The sequence below is a fragment of the Channa argus genome, chromosome 3, assembly GCF_033026475.1.
Source record: "Channa argus isolate prfri chromosome 3, Channa argus male v1.0, whole genome shotgun sequence".
Lineage (NCBI taxonomy): Eukaryota > Metazoa > Chordata > Actinopteri > Anabantiformes > Channidae > Channa > Channa argus.
This window is the reverse complement of record NC_090199.1, coordinates 4,886,312-4,891,109: the sequence shown is the minus strand read 5'-3', so window position 1 is coordinate 4,891,109 and position 4,798 is coordinate 4,886,312. Positions and strand designations below refer to the sequence as shown.

Here is a 4,798-nt window from a genome sequence, read left to right as displayed (position 1 = left end):
GTTTTCTTCTCTTCCTTTTTTTTTTTTTTTTTTTTTTTTTTTTAAATATTACAGGAAGAAGTGTCTCGGTGATGCAAAAGTTTCAAAACAGACAAAATAATGAGTCACACTTCATTACACTAAAAATGGGACATTGACATTGACTGAGACATCCTGCATTGACAGACACAAAATGTCTGATGTTACTTTAGGACTAAGACTTAAAATTATGTCAAAAAAAAAAAAAAAAGGATGAAATGTTTTAATTTTATGTGTGTTTAACTCAAACACACTCACACCACATTCAGAGCTGTGATCAACACAGTCTCCACCCTGTGATGTTTCCTAATAACGACAAAACTTTCATCACTGCAGCTTCTTTATTTAGTTTGCATCGGTTTATTTCAGTTGAACACAAGCAGGTCTCCTTTTAGACTCTGTGGTTACTGTGTTCGAGGACTTTACCATTACACACAGTGCTCAGATGTCCCAGCTGAGACAAGGAAGATGTCCACTGAGGGGGGGACTTGTAGAGACAAGCCAGGTACAGTAAAGCAGACAAGAAGAGACATGTGGAGAAGCTGGAGATGCCCTCAGCCCATGATTCTCCTCAGTTTGGAAAGACTTCTGGGAAATCAGTGTAGAAAAGAAGCCCCCTCCCCACTGAAAACAATCAACTGGCAGAAAATCTTACGTTGCAGATTTGAAAAGACAAAGGTTCACAAATGGTCCCTACCACTCTTCTGACCCCCTTGGGTCCCTCCAACCTCTCTCACCTTTGATGAAGTCCTCCCTCCCTGCAGCAGGCAGACTTTGTCACATATGCACAGACCAACTAGACCCTGTAAACACGGACATATTCAACAGGCCAATACAACCCTGTACAGTGACTGCACCTCCTCCAGTTCCTGTGTCAAGCTGGATTAATCTAGGACAGAGACGACCTGCCACAGCCAGTGTTGGTTCAGTTTTACACTGCCTTAGTGGATTCCCTCCCCAACAACATCCATCCCTGTCCGGTCCAGCACTGAAACCTAACATGACGTTCAGAGACTGCAGTTCATCATACAATCAGCCAAAAAGATCAACTGCTGCAAACTTTTCCTCCTCCTGTTGAGCAGCTGCACATCTCCCAGGACAAGCGACAGGCAAGGAAGTTTTGGATCCCAGCTCTCCGACTTACAACACCATGCTCACTGCATCCATTATATCAGGATATTATGCTGATGGTAGATGCATCCACTTGTGATGGGAAGATGGAAGGAGAACTTTGAAGAGTTGATGAATGAAAGGGAAATGAAAGGGAACGAAGAGAAGAAGAGGTGACTGGTGTGGAGCAGGAAATAGCAAAGATTAGTAAGAGTGAAGTGAGGAGGACATTGAAGAGGATGAAGAGTGGAAAGGCAGTTGGTCCTGATGACAAACCTGTGGAGGTATGGAAGTGTCTAGGAGAGGTGGCAGTAGAGTTTCTAACTAGTTTGTTCAACAAGATCTTGGAGAGTGCGAGGTTGCTGAGGACTGAAGGAGAAGTGTACTGGTGCCCATTTTTAAGAACAAGGGAGATGAGCAGAGCTGTGGCAACTACAGCGGAATAAAGCTGATGAGCCAAACAATGAAGTTCTAAGAAAGAGTAGTGGAAGCTCGGCTAAGGGCAGAGGTGAACATTTGTGAGCAGCAATGTGGTTTCATGCCTAGAAAGAGTCCAACAGATGCAGTATTTGCTTTGAGGATGCTGATGGAGAAGTACAGAGAAGGTCAGAGGGAGTTGCATTGTTTCTTTGTAGATTTAGAGAAAGCGTATGACAGGGTGCAGAGAGAGGAGCTGTGGTATTGTATGAGGACGTCTGGAGCGGCAGAGAAGTATGTTAGAGTGGTGCAGGACATGTATGAGAGCTGTAAGACCGTGGTGAGGTGCTGTAGGTGTGTGTAGGTTCGGCTTAGAGACAGTGGCACTGAAGAAAAGACAGGAGGCAGAGCTGGAGGTAGCAGAGCTTAAGATGTTGAGGTTCTCTTTGGGAGTGACGAGGATGGACAGGATCAGGAATGAGGACATCAGAGGGACAGTTCATGTTAGATGTGTTGGAGATAAAGTCAGAGAGGCCAGATTGAGGTGGTTTGGACATGTTCAGAGGAGAAACTGTGAATATATCAGTAGAAGGATGTTGAGGTTGGAGCTGCCAGGCAGGAGGTCTAGAGGAAGACCGAAGAGGAGATTTATGGATGTAGTGAGAGAGGACATGAAGTTAGTTAGTGTGAGAGAAGAGGATGCAGAGGACAGAGTTAGATGGAGGTACATGATTCGCTGTGGCTAATACTAAAACCTGCAACGATCAGATGATTTTTATTTTCACGACTGTAAAGTGCAGACACAGGTCAGACTAAGCTACTCCCCAATCTTTCCTGGAACTATTACTTTTCAGTTCATTGCCTCTGTTCTGCAAGTGACTCCTTGAAGTGATATGTGTCTCTTCGGGGTTTATGACCTTTGTGCAAACATGGGTCATAAACCCCGTCAGCATTTTTAAACAGCCTGATTTTTCTTGGAATTGTCAAGTAAAAGAACTGATCAGAAAACAGAAACATCTGCCACAACTACACTGCTGAAAACAAAGGGCTAAGTTGACAGGACCCTGGTTTTCCTTCATCCTAACATGCTCCTTTACTGGTATCTAGTGGCAGCAACATGGAATTACAACTGTTTCACCTGATGTATCATGTTTCAATTTAGTTAAACAGCAACTTTTATACTGTATTAAATGAAAAATACCCACTTCCCAAGCACCATTGAGTGCTGCTGCAGTCACCTGCTTATATTTGTTTAGTGCCCTGAAGTCATGATCACCGGTGAAGTGACACTGCTAATTTTCCCATCAGGCATCACTGTCCTGATGATGTTCATTTTGTGCTCGCACAGGAATAATAGACAGTGCTCTGCTTCTTCCCTTCAGATTACTAATTGAGCCAAACTAATATAAACAATAAATCTCTCAGTAATTTGTATGTTAATGAAAATGTTTCTATTCTTTTAGTAACTAACAATACAGCACACAAAAATTTGCTTTTGCATAAACACTGAAAAAAACAAAACACTAAGAATAGTTGGGGCAACAACAGTACTTGAATTTAGCTTCACACTTTGGATTATTAAATTGGCTTCGTTTAGTTCCAATATATGTAAGTGTCAGACTTTATGGTTGAACCTAAAAACGGAGGCAGGAGGAGTCAGACAGTAGTGGATTTAATTAAGCAACATCACATTGGAGGGAGTGCGACCACATCACAGTCATGTTGATATTCAGTACAACAGCATGACCTCGAGTGTGAAATGGCTTTTATACTGTTCTACAAACGCTATTTATTATTTGACTGCAATAAGCAACAACAGATATTATTTAATCAGTTTTGAGATCCGCCAACACAAACAGATCTGAAACTGTACCTGACTTGACTGTTGCTAAGCAACATAAGCAACGAGCAGATGCCTGCACACTAGATTATCTCCAGATTACAGCAAATGGTGAACAGCTGTTTTGATTCATGTACATTTATCTGTATGTGTAGAGACATGCCGCACCTTATTAACTCCAGCTCCAAGTTTCTCCAGTGCAGGAACCTAATGGGAAGTCTCTGCTGGCTCCACTGTCCAAGGGATCAGTCAAAGACCAGCATCAAACTTTTAGACCAGTGGCTGCTGGTTCTGAAGGTTCAAGCTTTCCTGAGAAGAGATTTGGAAAAGAAACATGTGAGTGATCTTTTCAGGCTTGACAAGCCTTGAAGCATCACACTTCTGGGTGATGTTTCCCGAGACAAGGGTTTGAAAACACCAGAGATGTGGCAGATTTGTTTAGCTGGTCTACACCAAAAGACTAGAGATCTTTTCAGAGAATTGGAAAAGTCTGTAGAAGTTTACCGACCTGTGTCGGAGCAGTAATCGACAAGTAACGAGCTCGACATTGTGGCACAAGTTGTTGAATTTAACCACAACCAGAAATGTGTCAATAACTTGTCAGCTGTTAGGTGTCGTCCTGGTCTCGTGATGTCAAAATGTGAACAGCGTGATGATGAAGAGGACCGTTAAAATACAAACTGTCACTGAAGTAGAACATTCAGTGTTCGATGAATCAAGGTGTGATTTTTGCATTTAATCGTCTTGTTAGAGAGCAGCACGTCATGCAGCGAGTACAGAAACATTGAACAGTTGTAGATTCAAAGGTTTAGAGGTTAAGTTCACCTGTAAAGGTTATAGTGCATTTTAGGTGCATTCTGAAGTTTCACCCGAAACTCTAATAATATCCCAAACCTTTTTGCATGAATCGTAAACTCAGCAGCACCTTGGCAGGAAGAATCTTCGCGCGCGCATGTGTACGCGTGAATCCGCCAAATGAACAGCTTGGTCCCACAGTTCACTGCTGCATCTTTAGTCTACAATAAGCTTTTAGTGAGTTTTCAGACCTGCAGTAACGCAGTGTTTAAAGAATCCGAATCTTTGTGCAGTTATAGTGTTTGGAGGGTGTTTAAGTAGTTCCCTCACCTGTGCCCACTCACTGCCATCAGTCTGTGCTTCTACTGAAGGTTTACACAGACGTATGCTAACTTCTTTCCTTCTCCTCGTTCTCTCCTGACGACCATTTATTTAAAGCAAACGTTATTTCCGGGAAAACGTATATTGGTTTTCAGCGTAGTTTGATCCAACGTAGCAGTAAACCAGCGACCGACAGTTACTGTAGTCATCAGTTATTAGAACAGCTGTGAAGCGTAAGGATACAAACAGTGAGGTGTCCCAGTGCCGTTTTACTCCAGAACAGAGCGGAACGACTCT

At 42.7% G+C, this 4,798-nt stretch overlaps 1 long non-coding RNA gene across 1 annotated transcript in view; it reads left to right on the top strand.

The window, feature by feature from the left end:
* The first annotated feature begins 131 nt into the window (after positions 1-131).
* LOC137124361 (uncharacterized) overlaps positions 132-4,798 on the top strand; it is a 42,420-nt gene continuing 37,753 nt past the window's right edge. Inside the window, exon 1 of the long non-coding RNA XR_010913952.1 lies at positions 132-2,269. This is a non-coding gene — a long non-coding RNA (uncharacterized lncRNA). The remainder of the gene's footprint in view (positions 2,270-4,798) is intronic.